This window comes from Rutidosis leptorrhynchoides, chromosome 11 (assembly GCF_046630445.1).
Source record: "Rutidosis leptorrhynchoides isolate AG116_Rl617_1_P2 chromosome 11, CSIRO_AGI_Rlap_v1, whole genome shotgun sequence".
NCBI classification, from domain to species: Eukaryota; Viridiplantae; Streptophyta; class Magnoliopsida; order Asterales; family Asteraceae; genus Rutidosis; species Rutidosis leptorrhynchoides.
This window is the reverse complement of record NC_092343.1, coordinates 129512589-129536406: the sequence shown is the minus strand read 5'-3', so window position 1 is coordinate 129536406 and position 23818 is coordinate 129512589. Positions and strand designations below refer to the sequence as shown.

The window sequence follows — 23818 nt, the reverse complement described above, 5'->3', positions numbered from 1 at the left end:
ATATATTAAAACATATAATCGTAATCAAACAAGTTTATATATATTATTATTAATAATATACTTGTTATATCATATGTTATATAGATATAGATAAATTTAATATATTTAGTTTATATATTTTATATAACTAATATTTATCATTATAACATATTAATTTAATAATAATAATTTATATTAAGGTCTATATATGATAAAAATATATATTTATATGTTAATTGATATCTTTTATTTATAGCTTAATTAATATAATTTTAATAATGAAAATATAGTGATATGTAATATTAATATTATTGTAATGTATTTTTATATAAAAATATCTATTTGTAATAGTACTGATAATGATAATAATGATAATAATAATGTTAGTAATAATAGTAATAATAATGATAATGTTAATTTTAATAATGATAAAGATAATAACTTTACTAATAATGTTAAATTTTGGTAAAAATGATAGTTTTAATAAAAGTGATAACTTTGATAATTTTAGTTATAATAATACTTTTAATAGAAATGATAATAATAATAATAATTCTAATAATAAATAAAATATAATTTACTTTAATAATATAATGATAATAATAATACCAGTGTTAATAATAATCAGATTTATCATAAACTTTATGTTTAATTTCTAAACTTATAACTACAGTTTCTATATCTTTAATTCATAACCATATTCATAATTGTACTTATATTCGTGTAATTATAACTATTTTCTAATATTCTTCCATAACAACTTTTATTATAATATAAAAGTTATTAACATGTTCATAATCATGTTAATAATAATAATAATAATAATAATAATAATAATAATAATAATAATAATAATACTATTAATAATAATGTTAGTAATGATAATACTAATAATTTTTAAATGATAATATTAATATAATTCTGTTAATGTTATTAATAGTCATATTAATAATATTAACATAATAATAATAATAATAATAATAATAATAATAATACTTATATTAAAATTAGTAATAATAATAATAATACGAAGTGATAATACTTAGTAATGATAATAATGTTATTAATAACAACATTAATAATAATTATAATTACTATAATCATAATAATAACAATAAATGATAAATAATAATAATAATTATTATAATACTAATAATAATAATAATAATAATAATAATAATAATAATAATAATAATAATAATAATAATAATAATAATTTTGATATTGAAAACTACCTTCCAAAGCTTTTCTAAAAAAAATTGCCACGAACCGGGCTCGAACCTGAGACCTCTCACTCACCCTCAAACACTCTTAAGCATTCTGCCATTCTTGTTTTTCTGGAATTATAACACCTAAATATATATTTATATCGTCCTTTCTGTTTCTACTTCTTCTTCTTCTTTTCAATTACTCAATCGACCCAAAATCATTTTAATCTTAATAATAATTACAAAATTGATTTTAGAATTTAATATCCAACACAGAAACAATTATTTGTGATTAATTGGATTAACAAAAAAAAATAAAAGAAAAAGGGTGCTGCTGCTGCTCGCGTTAAATAAAAAAAAACTTTGATTTTAAATTTGAGAACATTTTAGACAATTATTACAACATGAAATAGGTTGCATATCATTCATATAAATTTTTCAAATCATCAATTTAACAGAAAATATCAAAACGAGTTCGAATTTCCTCAAGAACAATTCGGTTGACTTTTATTTCAAAAACTTTAACTCAAAAATTCGAATTCGTTTTGAAGAATTGAGAGATGAAATTTTGCAGATAGTTTGCATAAAGGATTCCTAACAACTCTATATTTTTAGATTTTGAAAATTGGTTCGAATTTGATTTATGGTAAAAATTATAAATAACAGAGTATATCGAGCTTTATTTCTATTTTTTTGTTTTAATTCTTTCTGAATTGCAGATGTATATATAATGAACGAATTGTGATTGAAAATGACCTATAATAAATTGGAGACAAAAATAAAAATTATATACAGATGATGGATACGTGAAACTGATTCTAATCTCTTTTTTTAATTTTTATAAATTATATAATTAATATTAATATTAATAAATATATTAGTAACAATACTAATTAATAATATTTATATTAATAATAATGATAATATTATTATTGATAAGATACTAATAATAATAAATCTAAAAATAATGATAATAATAATATGATGATATTAATAATAACCATAATGATAATTTTAATAAGTTTAATAATAATTAATAATAATTAATAAGAATGATAATAATAATAATATTATTAATGATACAAATAATAAATTTTATTATTTTCTAATAATTTTTATAATAATAATAATGATTTTAATGATAATGGTAATTATAATAATAATAATAATAATAATAATAATAATCTTAATCATAATTTTACTACTCATTATAATATAATAATGATATTAACAATGATAACAATAATATTAGTAATAATAATACTATAACAAATTATATGTATCAACTTTCATATCTATATATTATATATTAAAAATAATAATATAACTAATACTGATTTTAATATTAATATTAATATTAATATTAATATTAATGAAAGTAATAATAATATTAGTATAACAATTATATTTTTTTAACTTGTAATTACATTTAACATATTAATATTATATATTATAATTATACAATATATATTATATGATAACATATGTTGAATATTTATTATTTATACATTTTAATATAGATACATTATATAATATGTGTTTGCATATTAAATATAAAAATATAATTTTCTTATATATATATAAGTATTATATATATATATATATATATATATATATATATATATATATATATATATATATATATATATATATATATTTAATATATTATATTCTTTCATCAATAAAATAAATTTTGACATATAATATTTATAACTGTTATATATATTCCAATATACATATGATAATAATTATTATAGAAATCATATATATCTATACATAGATTTATTTTAATAACAACTTATCTTGTACATTATTTTACATATTTAATTCTAATGATTCAATAACATTTTATTATTTCCAATACTTACATTTATATATATATATATATATATATATATATATATATATATATATATTTATTTATTTATTTATTTACAAATAATTGTTCGTGAATCATCGGAAATAGTCAAAGGTCTAATGAATTCATGAAAATAGTTCAAAAAAAAATTTTAGACTCGGTTTAACAGACTTTGCTTATCGTGTCGAAATCATATAAAGATTAAGTTTAAATTTGGTCGAAAATTTTCGGGTCGTCACACCAGTGTCAAACAAAACATAAACATTAAGATCGCTGGGCAAAAATGTACCTTTGACTGAATTAGGATCCTTGCATGTTCCACTGGGGTGTTGGATGGTTGCAGTACCCTGAGTAGATTCACCTTCCTTCTTTCTCGGACAGTCCTTCGCGTAATGGCCTGCTTCACCACATTTAAAACACTTATTTTTCTCAATATTGACCATACAGTCTAGGGCCTGGTGACCAATATTTCGACACCTGTCACCCATCAGCACCTTGCAGCCCCCACGATGGTGCTATCCGCACTTTCCACACAATGGTAACTTTCCTTTGTAATTTGTGTTGGATGAAGATCCTTTCTCGAAGTTACGGGGCATCCCTTGTTTCTCACCTCGGTTCTGTGTGAGATTTCCATCATGATCCACACACCGTTTCCTTTTCCCATTAACTCCATTTCCTTCAGCAGGTATCCCCTTTCCTTCCATCCGGCTAACTTGTTTCATCCTGTTAATCGCCATGTTGATGACTCCGAGTATTGTCTTTGGTTGATGAGAAAGAACAAAACCGAACACTTCCATCGGCAATCCCGACATGTACCTCTCGATTGCCACATCAACTGATGGAACTAAATGTGGGCAAAGCAACGATAGCTCCCGGAATCGGTTAGTGTAACTAGCAATGTCATTTCCAATGACCCTTAAGTTCAGAAGTTCTGTTTCCCACCTCATTCGCTCTTGTCTGGGACAGTATTTCTCAATCGTGCAATCAAAACCTGCAGCTATAAGAGCTTCGGTCACTCGTTGGGTAACGAGTTCTTCAACTTGAGCCTCGAACATTTCCGCAGTAAACATGATTTCCTTCAACACAAACGATACATCGAAGTAAGCCCAATGAAAACAGGGTTATTAAAAATATACTAGCAACGAGTGTTGAAGACTAGTAAATAATAATAGTACGGAGAGATTCATTAGTAGTGAGGAGTAGTGTTAAGTAGTACTAGTAGTAGTAAGTGGTGACAGTAGCGATAGTAGTGACAGTAGTGTCACTAGTGATAGTAGTGGTAGTAGTGGTGATAGTGGTAGTAGTGGTACATAGTGCTTAGTAGTAACAGTAGCATGAACAGTGTACAATAGTGGTATTAAAGTAGTAACAGTAGTAGTAACGATAACCATTCACAATAGTAACTAAACACTTTAAGTAGAAAAATTCTCATTAAAAATCCATGCATAACCAAAGAAAGTACATAATCCCTCGTGTCATAAGTAAAAACCATAAAAGCAAAACCACATCTAGCAATGTATGTGCAAGTATCAAGTAATAAGCAATAATAATAAAAATAGTTTCTAATAGCGTGGAACAAGTCCAAACGAGCAATCTCTATTTCTGTTTCTGAAGCTCCTTCTACAAATACTCGACCATCCTCTCTAGGTTCTCAACTCTGGACGTAAGGTTATTGGGGTTGTTGTCATTAGCAGCAGTAGCAGCAGTGGATGTACTAGGTTTAGAAGTAGAAGTAGAAGTGTCAGTGGGATGATAACGACGACACATCTCAAGTGATTGGTTGTCATAACGAAAACTCTTACAGAATGGGTTATTGGCTCGAGCAGGTCCTTTAGGTATCCTACGGTGACCTCTCGGTCTGTAGGGGTTAACAAATTTGGGATCAACAAAAGGTGACTGGGAACGAGTAGGTGAATTGGGTAAGTTAGGTTCAGATTAGGCTTCCGGGTCCTCCTCGAAATCCTCTTCCGGTTCTTCCTCGTGCTCGGATTCCATCTCAAGTTCAGACTCAGTATCATCCACAAACTCGAGTATAGTGTTCCCTTGTGCTTGCACAGTTACCTCAGATTCCGTGTCGGAGTTGGTAAGAATGACAGGATTGGAAGAAGTCATCTAGCACTCAAGAAAGACACAAAGTTAGTACACTTAGAAATCATATCATTCAAGTGAGGTAATAAGTAGCGTAACTATGGTTCATGTAACTTAGCAAGTCTAAGGTTACAGTCCAGACACAAAAGACGTCCTAAAATTCGACACTCTAATGCAGCCTAGTCTTAGGTAACCAACCTGGCTCTGATACCATCTGTAACACCCCGCTAAATTTCCATCTGACGGCGTGTTAATCATAGGTCCCATAGTTAACAGTTATGCCCTCTATATGAGACGTTTTAAAGCAATCGTATTTAATTTTATAAAAAAGTTGACTTTCAATACATAAGTCACTAAATCCAAAATAAGTAACACTAATGTGATCGTAACCACAAGCCAATAGTATTAAACATATGCAAAAGTTTTAAATGCAAAAGTAATAATTGTCTTTATTAAAAGTATGCTGACTCCACGGCCAGACCATATCATCAAACACAGCGGAAGCATATACCTCTTAAAGACCTGAGAATACAAACACGCAAAAACAGGTCAACAATAATGTTGGTGAATCTACAGGTTTAATAATATAACGGTGTCTGAAAACAGTTATTGGAAAATAGTTTAATTTCTTGATCACAAGATTTTAATACGCACAACCCGAAGTTGCAAAATGTTACATAATCCATGAGCACCTGAATACTAACAATGACTAGAGTATAGAAACCACTACACTCCCTTTACCCCATAAAAATGTTTACACTTGTCCGAGTGTATAAAAAGGTCAAAGTAAATGCACCACAGTTAATATTGTTTGGGTGAGGTTTGTCTAACCAAACGGATCCGTCCATCTAAATTGTGCTTACCCGAAGGTAATAAAAGTATTCAAGCTAGGGGCTTTTTGGACACAACTCAATATGTATAATAAGTACTCGTGTCAACATAAAAGCATTTATAAAATGTATAAGTAACAGCGTGTATTCTCATCCCAAAAATAGTAAGTAAAAGTAGGACTGTAGACTCACCTTTGAATAGCTCTTGAACAAACGTAAGCAAATAACTTGTACAGTTTATATCCGAGTAAAGCAACCTAAGTACATGATAATGCTAAAAACGAACACATATTTCATAGCATTATCCTTCCAGAAAGACAAGCTTTTAGTTGCAATTGTTCTATTTACAAGTGATTATCATTTAAATAATAAAATGAGAAGACAGAAAACTGAAACGACGATTTGAAGACGCAAATGACCAGAAAGCTCAAACGTACAAGTTACAATCCAGGTGGTTCAATTTATTGATGAATAACGTCTAAATATTGATAAGAGTACAAGTCGTGAAACGTAAAGTACAAGATATCTAAGCATACGAAAAGACGTTCGAAAATCCAGAACCGAGACATAAACCGAGTAACAACGTACAACTCAACAGAGCTAAAATTACAAGTCAACTATGTACAAGATTATAATATAATATATATATAATTATATAAAATTATATATATTATATTATATATTATAATAACTCAGCAGCCCACGTTTTGAAAAGCAAAATATCCTGTCCAGGCTGGTCATGCGATTTCATGGCCAGGAAGAATCTTTTCCATGCGATCACATGGCCCCAGAAAGCTGGCCAAGTCCTATAAATTGCAACGTTTTCGGTCGAAATAAAGACACCATATATTTCTTTCTCTCTTATTCTCTCAATATATATATTTATATTTATAATTTTAATTTTAATTTTAAGTTAATAATAAGGTTATTGTAACGAATGTTTTACGGTTTTTAAGTTGAAACTCTGTCAGTGTAACACTACGCGATTTATAATCATTATAAGTTATGTTCAACTTTTTAAATTAATATCTCGTAACTAAGTTATTATTATGCTTATTTAAGTCGAAGTAATCGTGATGTTGGACTAAATATTAAGACGGGGTTATTGAACTTTGGACCATAATTAGGGTTTGGACAAAAGACCGACACTTGTGGACACAGGACTATTGACTATTAATGGACTTTATATTTGTTTAATTGAATGATAGTTCGTTAATTTAATATAGAGATTTACAATTTGACGTATCTATAAATAACCACATATGCCTTATTGGACACGATGGGTGGGATATTTATATGTACTAATAATTGTTCATTTGACTGGATACGAGTATGAATTAATAATCAATGGACTCATTAAAACATGGGTGAATTATATACAGTGACAACTGGTATAATTTATAACATAGTATTAAGACCTTGGACTACATATAATCGATATCCTGGTGTAGTTATTAACAAAGTGTTAAAACCTTGTTACAGTTTGGATCCCTAATTAGTTGGAATATTTGACTTCGGGTATAAGGGTAATTTAACGAGGACACTCGCACTTTATAATTATGACTGATGGACTATTATGAACAAAAACCAGATAGACATATCAAATAATCTAGGACAAAGGACAATTAACCCAAGGTAATAAATTAAAATAAAAACGTCAAACATCATGATTATGGAAGTTTAAATAAGCATAATTCTTTTATTTCATATTTCATCGTATTTTTATTTACTGTTATTTTATTTATCGTCATTTATTTATCGTTATTTATTTTACGCACTTTAATTATTGTCATTTATCTTTACGCTTAAAAATATAAAAATTGACAAACCGGTCGTTAAACGGTAAAAACCCCGTTTAATAATAATAATAATAATAATACTTATATATATATATAATTGTTTAAAAATATATAGTATATTTTCAATCTGTATCTGTATCTCTGTGGAACGAACCGGACTTACTAAAAACTACACTACTCTACGATTAGGTACACTGCCTATAAGTGTTGTAGCAAGGTTTAGGTATATCCATTCTATAAATAAATAAATAACTTGTGTAAATTGTATCGTATTTAATAGTATTTTATATAAAAAATAATACTATATTTATACCCCTCTAGACGCTTATCAAGTATTTTTGGAGCCGCTACCGGGGAACTAAACACTAACCGAAAGCGGAACGCTATACTATTTTTGTAAAAACATAATTATATATAAGTTTTAAATATAAAAACATAAAAATATATATCTATATATTTAAGTGTTTAAAAATTTATATATTTATTTTTTAAAGATTTTTGTTTATAAAATTAAAAAGTATTTTTATATTTTTTTTAAATATAAGTTTATTATTTTTAATATAAAATTTCTATAAATATTTTCTATAATTAAAAATCAGAAAATTAAAAGCAAAATAAAAAAATAAATAAATAAAAATTGGGTCGAAGCCTGTCGAAGCCCAAAATCATTTCTGGAATCCAGGCCCATGCGATCACATGAACCGGATCCTTAAACTCATGCGATCGCATGAGCTGGTCTGACAGCTGAACCTAGTACGCATTAATTGCAAGATTAGGGTTTTTATTTTTTTAATTATTAACCTAATTAGGGTTTAATTGTTTAATTAGTATTTAGTATTTAGTTTTAATTTATATTTAGTATTATTAAGTTTATTAATTATTATTAAATATATAGATTAATATTTCTATAAAATAATAATATAAAAATAATATTTTTATATAAAATCTTATTTTTATTATTTTTATAATATATCTTTTTATTAATTGTACCTTTTTAGTCGTTTAGCTCGTAATTATAATTTTAGCTTCATTTCGCCTTAGTTTAAGTTTAGTTTTTAAGTTTTGCCGTAATCTTCCCTTAAGATCTTTTTCTTAGAACTAGATTTTAAAAGCCTTAGAATTTTACGACATTGCTTATCGCTTTTTGTATTTAATAAATTTTAGTGCCTTTTAAGTAATTGCTGATTTTCTTTTAGAATTGCATTATAAGTTTTATTACCTTTAGAACTTTAGTCGCAACTTTTTAGTTTTAAGTTTTTAGACGCTAAGTTTTAAACGCAAAATTTTAGTTTCTAAGTTTTAGATTGTTTTTCAACGTTTATTTTTCGACTTCTTGTTTTTTGACGCGCTTTTTCTTTTTCTTTTCTACGCTCTAGTTTTTAGGACATAGAATTTTCTTTAAATTTCTTTAAATTTTGACGAAAAATTATTTTAAGCAATCAAATTAATAGACCCCAAATTTTCTGGTTCGTAGTAATAGTTGGATTTGTTAGTGGCGAGTTGTGGATTTCTGATTTAAAGGGTCCTGGTTACCTGCTGCATCTATTGGCTATTCGAAACGTGGGCAAAATCAGAAAAGTCTATTAATTTGATAACTTATATAATTTTTATTTTTATAACTACTAGGATATTCAGTGAACGCACCGAGCGAAACGTTCACCACCTTTCATACGTTCTCCACCTGTAACTAGATCAAGACATCTAGCCAATATTGTCGCCGTGAATTTTATTTAGAATCATCCTCTAGTCGAACAAATACTCCAATTCAGATTTCCGATAATCCATTTTCTGAACCCGACTTCACAATTGAGGATCCGGAGGATATTCAAGGCCAATTCATAGATCCTGATCCATTAATCATTCATCCTGAACCACAAATTATTCAAACGGAGGTTATCGAGGAAGAAACTATTAAATCAGAATCTTCTAGTGATTCAGATTCAACTATTCATGATATGGCAGATCCAGAACCTCAAAGTATGGAAGACCGAATGAGAGCCACACGTACGGGCCAAGGTCATGCCATTAATCAACCTGAAGTTAGACTGCCAGATTTTAAAATTAAAGGACAAATCCTACACATGGTCACTAATCAATGCCAATTCGGTGGTACAGCAAAAGAAGATCCAAACGAACATCTTCGAACTTTTAATAGGATTTGTACTCTATTTAAAATCCAAGAAATTGAGGATGAAACGATCTATCTTATGTTGTTTCCTTGGACTTTACATGGGGAAGCCAAAGATTGGTTAGAATCATTACCCGAAGGAGCGATTGATACATGGGATGTTTTAGTTGAGAAATTTCTTCAAAGATTCTTTCCGGCATCTAAAGCCGTGAGACTTCAAGGAGAAATTGCCACATTCGCACAAAAGCCAAATGAAACGTTATTTGAGGCGTGGACAAGATTCGGAAAGATGTTGAGAGGATGTCCTCAACATGGTTTAGACACTTTTCAAATAGTTCAAATATTTTATAAAGGTGTCGACGTCGCTCCAAGAAAAGACATCGACACAGCCGCTGGTGGTTCCATTATGAAGAAAACCGCTACCGAATCTCACAAGATTATTGATAATACAGCCTCCCACTAACATGAGTGGCACCAAGAGAAAGATATCTTATATTCATCCAAAGCAGCTAGAGCCGATTCTAGCCATAACTTTGATTCCTTTTCCGCAAAGCTACATTCTTTCAAGAGACGAATGGAAAAGATGACTAAAGATATTCACGCAATACGAATCAGTTGTGAGCAGTGTGGAGGACCACATTTGACAAAAGATTGTCTCAGTGTTGAACACACTATGGAACAAAGAGAGAATGTTTCATACATAAACCAAAGGCCGGAAAATAATTATCAAAATAATTATCAACCGCCAAGGCCAAACTACAATCGAAACGTTCCTTACAATCAAAATGCCCAACACAACAACCAACAAGGTCCTAGCAATCAGCAAAGAAATGGTTACATTAATAAACCACCACAAACCGATGAGAAAAAGACAAATTTAGAAGATATGGTATTAAAGCTAGTTGAATCTCAAACGCAGTTTGTTACATCTCAGAAACAAACTAATGAACAAAATGCTCAAGCATTTAGAAATCAACAAGCTTCAATCCAAAATTTGAAACAAGAAGTGAGTAACCTAGCAAGGTTAATTGGTGAAAGAAAACCTGGAAGTCTACCTAGTGATACAAATGCTAACCCCCAAAATGAAACAGCTAAAGCTATTACCACAAGAAGTGGTATAACACTTAAACCACTTGAAATACCTGTAATTTCTGATTACTCTATTCCTACTTCACATACACCCTAGCCTGAGCAAGAAAAGGAAAAAGAACCGATAGTTGAAAAGGTTAATGAAGATAACACAGTTAAGGCAAAGCTTTATGTTAAACCATACCAACCACCACTTCCATACCCGAGTAAAATGAGAAAAGAAAGACTTGAAGCCGAGCAATCCAAATTCTTGGATATATTTAAACAAATAAATGTCAATCTTCCTTTCATAGATGTAATTTCAGGAATGCCAAGATATGCTAAATTCCTGAAAGATCTAATCACAAATAGAAGAAAAATGGCAGAACTCTCGGCTATCACAATGAATGCTAATTGTTCTGCAGTGTTGTTGAATAAGATACCAGAAAAATTATCAGATCCATGAAGTTTTACAATTCCATATTTTCTGGGTAGTCTTAGTTCAATAGAAGCATTGGTTGATTTAGGTGCTAGTATAAATTTAATGGCGTATTCATTACACGCTAAATTAGACCTTGGAGATTTTAAACCAACATGAATAAGCATACAACTAGCCGATCGATCAATAAAATATCCTAGAGGGATAATGGAGAACATACTAGTTAAAGTTGGTACTTTAGTATTCCCAGTAGATTTTGTTATTCTGGACATGGAAGAAGATTCTCGAGTTCCTCTCATATTAGGAAGACCATTCTTAAACACGGCTAAAACAATAATTGACGTGTTTGGTAAGAAACTGGCCCTAAGTATAGAGGACGAAAGTGTTACCTTTTCTGTTGATAAAGCAATGCAACAATCGTAATCTGGAGATGATACATGTTATTATGTTCAAACTATAGATTCACATGCAGAATTGTTACAAGAATTTCCTGAATTACAAGAAACTGGAGAATGTTCTTTAGGAGAAGGAGATGAACGAATTGATGAAGCTGAAATGTTGGCTACACTTATAGCTAATGAATACGAACCAACAACAGAAGAACTTCAAGTACTGAAAAAGGAAGACAGATATCGATACAAATCATCGATAGAAGAACCACTGATATTAGAGTTAAAGCCACTTCCAAAACATTTGGAATACGCTTATTTACATGGTAAATTTGAATTACCTGTAATAATCTCGTCTTCTCTTACTAAAAATGAAAAATCTCAACTCATTTCTGTGCTAAAAGCTCATAAACAAGCTATTGCATGGAAGATTCATGACATTAAAGGTATAAGTCCTTCGTATTGCACACATAAAATCCTTATGGAAGAAAATCATAAAACATATGTGCAACGCCAATGAAGATTAAATCCAAATATGCAAGATGTTGTTAAGAAAGAAATTATTAAACTGCTCGATGCAAGTTTAATTTATCCAATCTCTGATAGTTCATGGGTAAGCCCAGTTCAATGCGTACCTAAGAAAGGTGGCATCACTGTCATCACAAATGATGATGATGAGCTTATTCCCACTAGGACTGTAACAGGATGGCGTGTTTGTATTGATTATAAAAAATTAAATGACGCCACACGAAAAGATCACTTTTCATTACCTTTCATTGATCAAATGTTAGAAAGGTTAGCCGAAAATAGTTACTATTGTTTTCTTGACGGTTTCTCCGGATACTTTCAAATTCTAATCGCACCCGAGGACCAAGAGAAAACCACTTTCACGTGCCCTTATGGTACTTTTGCTTATAAACGCATGCCATTTGGACTTTGCAACGCCCCTGCAACCTTTCAAAGGTGCATGATGGCGATTTTTCACGACATGATAGAAGAATGCATGGAAGTTTTCATGGATGACTTTTCAGTCTTCAGTGATACTTTTGAAACATGTCTAGTTAATCTTGAACGAATGCTTATTAGATGCGAGAAATCAAATCAAGTACTTAATTGGGAGAAATGTCATTTTATGGTTAAAGAAGGCATCGTTCTTGGTCATAAAATTTCAAGTGAAGGAATTGAAGTGGATAAAGCTAAAGTAGATGTAATTGCTAAACTTCCACATCCCACTAATGTTAGAGGAGTTAGGAGTTTTCTAGGACATGCCGGTTTTTACCGACGTTTCATAAAAGATTTTTCTAAAATTGCCACTCCAATGAATAAACTCCTTGAAAAAGATGCTCCATTCATCTTTTCGGATGAATGCATCAAATCTTTTAATATTCTTAAAGAACAACTCACTAATGCGGCGATTATGATAACTCCAAACTGGAAGCTACCATTTAAACTTATGTGCGATGCAAGTGATTTTGCAATGGGAGCCGTTTTAGGTCAAAGAATTAACAAACGATTCAAACCAATATATTATGCTAGTAAGACATTACAAGGAGCACAAGCGAATTACACAACTACTGAAAAAGAACTCATTGCTATTGTCTTTGTTTTTGACAAATTTCGTTCATATCTCGTTCTAGCCAAAACGGTGGTCTATACTGATCATTCTGCCCTTAAGTACCTATTTTCAAAACAAGATGCCAAACCACGATTAATCCGTTGGATCTTACTCTTACAAGAATTCGATATTGAAATCCGAGATAAAAAAGGAGCGGGAAAATCTCGTCGCTGATCATCTTTCTCGTCTTGAAAATCCTGAATTAGAAGTTCTAAATGAATCGACCATACAAGATAACTTTCCTGATGAATACCTTTTGAAAATCGATAATAGTGAAATTCCATGGTTTACAGACTTTGCAAACTACTTAGCATGTGGATTCCTTGAAAAAGGGTTGTCATACCAAAAACGAAAGAAATTATTTAGTGATATAAAACACTATTTCTGGGAAGATCCACATTTGTTTAAAAGTTGTCCCGACGGAATAATACGCCGATGTGTATTCGGAAATGAAGCTATACAAATCATAAACCATTGTCACACAGGACCAACGGGAGGGCATTATGGGCCTCAACTCACCGGAAGAAAGGTCTACGAAGCTGGATTCTATTGGCCTTCAATTTTCAAAGATGCACACCTTCTTTGTAAATCCTGTGATGCATGTCAAAGGGCCGGAAAAATAAGTCAACATGATGAAATGCCACAAAATGTCATTCAAGTATGTGAAGTTTTCGACATTTGGGGTATTGACTTTATGGGTCCGTTTTCGAAATCTCATAATAATCTCTACATTCTCGTTGCCATTGATTATGTATCTAAATGGGTGGAAGCATAAGCTCTCCCAACTAACGATGCATGAGTTGTAGTCAACTTTTTAAAACGTCTTTTAGCAAGGTTCGGAACACCGAAAGCTTTAATAAGTGATCGGGGTACTCATTTTTGTAATAATCAACTTGAGAAAGTTCTCAAAAGATATGGAGTAACTCATAAACTCTCAACTGCTTATCATCCACAAACAAGTGGACAAGTTAAAAATACCAACCGAGCATTAAAACGTATTCTAGAGAAAACTGTAGGAGCAAATCCGAAGGAATGGTCCATAAAATTGGAGGATGCACTTTGGGCTTTTAGAACAGCCTACAAACCTCCAATTGGCACCACACCTTTTAAACTCCTTTACGGAAAAGCATGTCACCTTCTAGTAGAAATTGAGCACAAAGCATTTTGAGCTTCGAAGACATGTAATCTTGATTTGCATGAAGCTGGACGCCTACGGTTAAGTCAACTAAACGAATTAGAAGAATTAAGACATGATGTATATGCAAATTCGTTAATCTATAAGGAATGAACGAAGAAATGGCATGATAAAAGAATCAGAAGTTCAAAAGAATTTAAGGAAGGAGACAGAGTTCTTCTTTTCAATTCAAGATTCAGACTATTTCCTGGAAAGTTGAAATCTAGATGGTCTAGACCATTTATAGTCAAAAGAGTTTTCCCGTACGGAATAATAGAATTGATAAATTCAAACGGGATTGAATTTAAAGTTAATGGTCACAGAGTTAAACACTATATTGATGGTCCGATGGAAGTTGACGATGAAGTTAATTAAAATTTCAACACCACAGCTAACTGAGTGTGGGGAGATTCAAATGATTTAAGTATAATTCTTATGCTGTCTAATGTTAGATATTCTGTTTTCGTGTAGTTTCCGAGAATGGAATTAGATTGGTCTTTTCTACTAGCAGACCCTAAAGAACTAATCTTCTCCCCCTATTCTGAATTTTTGTTTTATAGGTTTTACAAGATGAAGGATTCTTTTGATTTGAACCATGGTCTATTTCTACACGCTATGATTACAAAATGCAATAACAACAACCTCCCGAGTGAACTGGTATCAGGGATAAGAAGCAAATGTGACGAAGTGAGAAAAGAACTCAGGAACAATCATAATAAGATACATTTCAGTAAAGGAAAATCAGTATTCGCAGCAAAAAGAAGAGCACGACACCTTGAAAGATGTCATAAATGCGGAAAATGGTCACACGAAGGAAAATGTTCTAACAATCAGACATACTCCAATAATGAGTTCGTTACTTTATGCAGAGAAGGACCGTTCACGGGCTTAGATGAAAAGTTATTAAATAAATGAGGTTACGCTTATGTAGCAATGGAAAATCAAGTTCTAACAATCAGACATACTCCAATAATGAGTTCGTTACTCTAGAGCAGGTCACTGAGAATTCCATCTAGCAGGTAAGTATGTACAGTTTTTTTTTTAATTATTTTTATTGCTTTTAACCTTTTATTTTTAAACGCTGAACTTTCGCTATAAAGCATTAAATTGATATTCAGTGAAAAATAGGTATAATAAACCGAAATTATTGATATCAGACAAAAATTTAATCCATCAATGCGAAATTTACCGTTTATTCATAAGGTATAAATATCTTTAATCAATCAACTTAAAATATTTCAAAAATTCGTCAGGAGTAAAACTAGGTAATATAGCCGAAATTACTTTACCTAAAAGAGGGACGTATATTTTTGTTAATATTTGATTGATTAAAGTGGGATAAAAGACCAAAAAGATTTTTATTTTATTTTATTTTGCCTTGTTTTTAAAATTAATATATTACTATTTTATTTTAAATATATGTTAATATAAATTTATAAAATTAATGTATATAAATATTAATAATATTTATATTAATTTAATATGCATTTTAAATTTAAGTTTAAGTTTTGTATGAATTTAAAAATAAAATTTACTTTATTTCATTAAATTACAAAATGATTTCTAAAATTCGTCGTTTGTTAAACACTAAGTCGTTGAACCGAAATTGCTTTACCCGAGGGGGGGGCTAAAAATTTTGTTATCATTATTTTTAATTTTATTGATTTAAAGTATGCCAAAAACATTAAAAAAAACAAAAAATCTTTGCTTTTAAAACAATCACTTTAAAAATGACAAATTTTAAAATTTTGTCGAGGGAGGAACTAGGTGAACGTACCAAAACTACCTCATTCTAAATACCAAGGAAAACAAAATTTTAATTTATTCATTTATTTGTTTAAATTAAGTTAAAGGTTTTATATAAAAAAATAAAAAATAAAAAACAACAGACCCCATGCGATCGTATGGGGTTTGCACTTGGAACCCATGCGATCGCATGGGGACCAGGGGCAGGAGAGATTGATAAGGTCGCTGCTCTCTGCTCTTTGTCTCACACTTTCACACACACATATACGCGAAATCACTCAAAACACTCTCAAAATTCACCATTTTTTCACCAAAATTCTTCAAATTTGTTGCTACAAGTCGCTATAAACATGCCTTTCCTCGGATTTGGGAAGAAGAAGGTAACGATTTCACCCCTAAACTCTTTAATTTATCAATTTTAGTGATTATGAAAACTAATTGTAATAATTTAAATTTGATAATTTCTAACTTAACTATAGTTAAATTGTTCATATAGTATGCTTGTATAGCCAAGATTGATGCTATTTGTCATGATTAGAAGCCTTAAACTTCAAAATTTTTAGAAATCTAGGGTTAGTGTTCTTGAGCAAATTTGGGGCTTTTTGATATAAAGGGGTTATGGCCGATTTTTGTTCTGAATTCATGCTAAATTAAGTAATGTAACATGTTTAGATTACTAAATGATCCAAACTTTGATCCTAAACATGATTTTTGAGCAAGATTGTTGACTTTTTAAGTTAAAAATGCATGAACTTGATTATTTTGATATGAACGCCATTTGGAACTCATTTAATTACTATAATAATTATTTTGACATGTTTTAGAAGTTGAATGAATATGAACATTATATACATTTTCATATATGCTTATTTGAAAAATGTAGAATTGTTAAATTTATGAAAATGTGTATAGGTTCAATTTTGATTAAACATGTTATTGTAATTGTTTCAATTTGTTATTTTGCTAAGACTAATGCATTATCTGGATGCACAAAATTTTGTGCCTAATGTGTTTTGCAGAGAAATACAGATACTGATGGTGCATCATCTTCTAGACAAGCTGCTCAACAACCAGAGCCAGATCCATAACCAGAACCATAACCTGAACCACAACAAGAGAAGCAACATTATGATCAACACCTGCCATACCATGAACCCAACCCAGAATTCGCTAATGCTTACAGACAATTCCAACCTCACAAGTTAATAGTACACCCATTTGTTCATGAACAGGAATTACATCCCAATCTCAGATTTGAGCGATACTAGATAGATTACCCAAAGTACCAACGCAACAAACATAAGCTTTACACTAAAAATGTGGAAGTACTAAGGGTTATAGATTGGAGACCTTTGGAAGCGGTAAACCTAGCCGACCCGGTTAGGAATTTACTGATTCAAAGGTACGATAATTCTATGTTTCATGATTGGAAACGTTTGTTTACCACACGTAGGCCTGTATATAAGGAGTGGTGCGTTGAATTGATGAGTACTGTTGTAATTAATTCTGATGTATCTATGTTAGAAGATAGGAGTTTTCTTAGATTTCTGCTTGGAGGTAGGATGTACAGGATGTCCATGATGGACATGGCTAGGGCCTTACTCATTTACACCCTCGCTGATTTATTATCACCTGATTGTACAACTTTGATTTATGAAGGTGATAGGGTAGATAGAAATTTTGACGCTAATGCCATTTGGAGGCGAATGTCAAAATTTGAGGTGTTTAGGCGGGGTGGAAAACACTCCTATTTAGATATTGACAGGGCAGAGCTTCTCGTAATTCATAGATTTTTAGCGAACTCGATTACACAGAGGGGTAAAAATAAGGAAAATATTACTTTACATGATCTATTTTACCTTAAATGCATTCGAGACCCCAGAGGCTTTGTTAACATCCCCTACTGCGTTGGTAATTATTTGTCTAAAGTTGTAGAAGGTATACAGGAAGGCGGTATAATCGGAGGTGGTATATTTGTTACTCTAATAGGAGAGTATTTGGGTATAGATAGGTATCAAGGGGGTCCAATGGTTGAGGTTCCTGAACAAACTGAACCTATAGGTCTTTCGGTTTATCAAGGGGCACAGGCACTGTCAAAGAGACAGAATTGGGCAGTACCATATCAGGGTAGCCGGCCACAAGTGGAAAGGGGCTCAGATGAGGAAATGGAGGAAGCAGCTGATATTAGGGAAGTTGTAAGAGATAGTTATATTGATGTATATCAGCATTTAGAGGAGTTGGATATGAATGCCGAGAATCGGCATAATTAGTATGTACAGTGGAGAGCCGTAGATGAATATGAGGCATCGAGGCAGCGACAACAAGATAGATGGGACGTTCATCAGCACCAAATCATGAGCCATCTATCATATCAGGTACCACAGAACTACATTCCGACTCAACCAGCATATTATCCGCCATTTCAGCCCGATATGAGACCACCCTACGCCCAATATGACCCGAACCAAGCTTACCAGGACACGTATCACCAACAATGGAACCTGAATGACAACATGAACTGGAACCCGTATCCAGATTGATTATTTATTCGTTGGTTATTATTTATGTTTCTAACATTTTCTTTCTTGTTATGTTTAAATAATTAATTTTTTTTTATTTTGTAGTTTTTAAAATTTTTATTATTATTATGTTCATATATTGTATTTATAATTTGAAAGTGGGATTCTAAGTCCCATTTCAAATTATTGCATGTTTATATTTGTATTGTATGTATATTGTCAATTGTCTACAACAGGGTAAAACAGCGAACTTTCAAAGACTGACATTAAGTTCAGCAAAAGCTACTAATTTTGACGACAAGACGAAAAACAAATGTGATGTAACAAATAATGGAATGAACAAATGATGTGCACCATTTATCATTCAAACAAACAACAATATGTTTGGAAACTTTGGTAAAATTTTAATCATTTTTCCACGCTAATCACCCTCATGAATTTAAATTTTTACTGATTTCTTGCAAATGAGGGCATTGCAAGATCTTAAGTGTGGGAAGAGATTAAATTCTTTCGGTTTAAACATATTATTAATACACTTGGTTTTAATTGCCAAATTTGTATAAATTTGAAAAAATTTCAACTAAATGAATTCAAAACCATGTTTATACATATATATATATATATATATATATATATATATATATATATATATATATATATATATATATATATATGAACAATAAAACTAGGTTTTAATACCAAAATTATTGTTACCTCGGAAAGAACATAAATTGAGAAACAAACCTAAAACGCTTGAATTCATTTAAAAATGGAATAGACGAGAATAAAAAGGCAAAGAAAAAAATAACTAAAAGCTAAGGGTGGAAAGAATTACCAAGTTATTTAAAACATATATCACATATTTTTGTCAAGATTATTGCAGGTAATTTTGCTTTGGACTAAACTAATCAGTTTTACCCGATTTACTGTAATATAAATGAAAGAAAGATGGATCTACACGATGAATCAATTCTATCATTATAGGAAGTAAAGTCTTCCGAAAAAGACACGCGCTTCTTGATTTAGGTCAAGAAGTTGTCTTCCAGACCAGCTGTAGGTTGATGAAAAATCTAGAAAAGACATCTCTAAAATCAGCAGGAAATCCACGGACCTCAGCATCAAACAGGGTCGCCAAGTAGTCAGACTTATCCTAACCATGAGAGGATCTGTCTCGTAAAATGAGGAGGGCGCCGTGCAAATTAGCTGGATAAGACTAATGAATCAGATCCCCAGAAAGGATAATCTCCTTAAAGATCAAAAATCAGCTTGTAAGCCTGATATTACTCAATCCTTGAGATTGACCTTAAAGATTGAGAATTCAAACTCATGGAATTCAATGATATCTAAACTCGAGCTTGAACGAGAAAATATTTTGATCAAAATTAAAACCAATTTGTTTTCTAAAAAACCTATTTTTAATGCGTTCATTACCATTAAACGTAAAATCCTAAGAATTCATCAAAATTCATTAGGTCACCTGAACCAATTCGGGTGTCAACCGTAAGAACGGTGGTTGCATAGCATGGTCGGAGACAGGACCTTGTGCCAGACCAAAAAACTATAGGGTGGTCTTTACTATTGCTCCTACAACGGATAGTAACTGCATCCGACACGTTTTAGACCATGATCAAACGCATATCATTAGGCATCACCTTAACCATTGCTTGTTCATCGCTTTCCTTTACAACCGGACGGTCGTTTACTGAAAGATAATATACAGGACAAGTAGATTGGACTTGTGCTTTTCTAATACAAGGTTAGCAAGTGGGTGACACAAAACCACAAGTTTTGAGCTAAAATTTTAAATCTGAAACCCACAACCCACAAAAATAATTTCGCAAGCACCGGTGAAGGGTTATTCCGGAAAACCTGTCTAGGGTAAAATCTAGCTTGAATTTTCAAAAGATCAAATGTTTTCATAAAGATCCAATTTCCTAAAGGATCTAAATTTTTATAGTCATGTGGGACTGTAAACCACAACGTTACTATCATTGTTCATACCGCTGTATCAAAATCACTGATGTATAAAGTGTGAAGAATAAATAAGTGATTAGTGTGAAGTTATATTCAAGTTTTATATTGCTTGAGGACAAGCAACGCTCAAGTGTGGGAATATTTGATATTGCTAAAAACGAACACATATTTCATAGCATTATCCTTCCAGAAAGACAAGCTTTTAGTTGCAATTGTTCTATTTACAAGTGATTATCGTTTAAATAATAAAATGAGAAGACAGAAGACTGAAACGACGATTTGAAGACGCAAACGGCCAGAAATCTCAAATGTACAAGTTACAATCTAAGTGGTTCAATTTATTGATGAATAACATCTAAATATTGATAAGAGTACAAGTCGCGAAACGCAAAGTACAAGATATCTAAGCATATGAAAAGACGTTCGAAAATCCAGAACCGGGACATAAACCGAGTAACAACGTACAACTCAACGGAGCTAAAATTACAAGTCAACTATGCACAAGAATATAATATAATATATATATATATATATATATATATATATATATATATATATATATATATATAATTATATAAAATTATATATATTATATTATATATTATAATAACTCAGCAGCCCACGTTTTGAAAATCAAAATATCCTGTCCAGGCTAGCCATGCGATCGCATAGCCAGGAAGAAGCTTTTCCATGCGATCGCATGGCCCCAGAAAGCTAGCCAAGTCCTATAAATTGCAACATTTTCGGCCGAAATAAAGACACATTATTCAATCTTTCTCTCTTATTCTCATACATAAATATTTATATTTATAATTTTAATTTTAATTTTAAGTTAATAATAAGGTTATTGTAACGAATGTTTAACGGTTTTTAAGTCGAAACTCTGTCCGTGTAACACTACGTGATTTATAATCATTGTAAGTTATGTTCAACCTTTTTAAATTAATGTCTCGTAACTAAGTTATTATTATGCTTATTTAAGTCGAAGTAATCGTGATGTTGGACTAAATATTAAGAAGGGGTTATTGAACTTTGGACCATAATTAGGGTTTGGACAAAAGACCGTCACTTGTGGACACATGACTATTGATTATTAATGGACTTTATATTTGTTTAACTGAATGATAGTTCGTTAATTTAATATAGAGATTTACAATTTAACGTATCTATAAATAACCACATACGCCTTATTGGACATGATGGGTGGGATATTTATATGTACTAATAATTGTTCATTTGACTAGACACGAGTATGAATTAATAATCAATGGACTCATTAAAACAGGGGTGGATTATATACAGTGATAACTGGTATAATTGTTAACATAGTATTAAAACCTTGGACTACATACAGTCGATATCATGGTGTAGTTATTAACAAAGTATTAAGACCTTGTTACAGTTTAAATCCCTAATTAGTTGGAGTATTTGACTTCAGGTATAAGGGTAATTTGACGAGGACACTCGCACTTTATAATTATGGCTGATGGACTATTTTGGACAAAAACCAGGTAGACATATCAAATAATCCAGGACAAAGGACAATTAACCCAGGGTAACAAAATAAAATAAAAATGTCAAACATCATGATTATGGAAGTTTAAATAAGCATAATTCTTTTATTTCATATTCTATCGTAATTTTATTTAATATTCGTACTTTTATTTATCGTCATACTCGCAATTTTATTTAACGCAATTTTAATTATTGTCATTTATCTTTACGCTTGATATAAAAATTGACAAATCGGTCGTTAAACGGTAAAAATCCCCCTTTTATAATAATAATACTACTTATATATATATATATATATATATATATATATATATATATATATATATATATATATATATATATATATATATATATATATATATATATATATATATATATATATATATATATATATATATATATATATATATGTGTGTGTGTGTGTGTGTGTGTGTGTGTGTTAGGACCCCGAAGTTGTATAGTGTTAATGTGAAATAAGCTTAAATGAAGGTTCTTTAGAAGAGGGCTATATAAGGAACCTATGTAATCCTAACACAATAGCCATTGTATTGTAACTGAGTTCTAGAAGCTGTGGAATGTAAATTTTACCGAAACTCTCTCATACAGAATCTCATTCTTACTTACCGAATCTCCATCTAACTTGTTAATTCTTCCAATCTAAACATGATCTGACCTATCATTTGGTATCAGAGCTTCCAGGGAGTGATATTACATCACTATATCGATCCAGAGATTGAAGATTACAGAATCTGATCACATTCGGTTAGATTGAATCAGACTCGGTACATTCGAATTTGATAATCTGACGTTCAGATTCTTGTGATAAGTTCAGCGAAGGTGTATTAGATTGATTAGAAAGAGTTTCGATCATCATTTCAGCTTTTGAACAACAATTATGAAGAATCAAGTCGATTTTTAGAGTTTGTGGCTAAAACTCTCGGTACTGATCAATTCTAGCTTGATTCTGTATTTTAATAAAGGTTTGAGGATTCAGTTGTGTTCGTGAGGTGATTAATCAAGTTTTTGACGGTTTAATTTCATCAAATCATCAAGTTTTGAAGATTCTGTCAACACTCGGTATCGTAACTGTCATACCGAGTCTGCTTCAAAGTTGATAATTAGTGCTAATTGTTACAGATTGTGGTGTGACAGTGATTCTATCACATTCGGTTTGATCTTACGCAGCTATTTGGTGTGGTTTGAGAAAGGATTCGATTGAATTTCTAAGTTTCTATACTTAGAATCGGTATTGTCAACTGCTACAGTTGACATTCGGTATCCTATACATTCGGTATTATTGATATTCTATGTGTTACTAACTTGTTTCCTTGTGCAGCAAGGTTACCGAATCTAATTCAAAGGAATTGGATTGTGTTTGCATTCAAAAGTTTACAGAATTTGACTACCGAGTCAAATACCGAACCAGGATCTCTGTATCACTTAATTCATTGGTTTTAAGTGTTCTAAGGCTTCAAATCTTGTGGTTACC

The 23818-nt window shown here is 30.9% G+C and overlaps 1 non-coding gene across 1 annotated transcript; it reads right to left on the bottom strand.

Moving 5' to 3' along the window:
• Positions 1–10101: 10101 nt before the first annotated feature.
• LOC139878954 (small nucleolar RNA R71) lies at positions 10102–10208 on the bottom strand. Its single transcript, XR_011769814.1, has one exon. It is a non-coding gene; the product is annotated as a small nucleolar RNA R71 (small nucleolar RNA).
• Positions 10209–23818: the final 13610 nt, after the last annotated feature.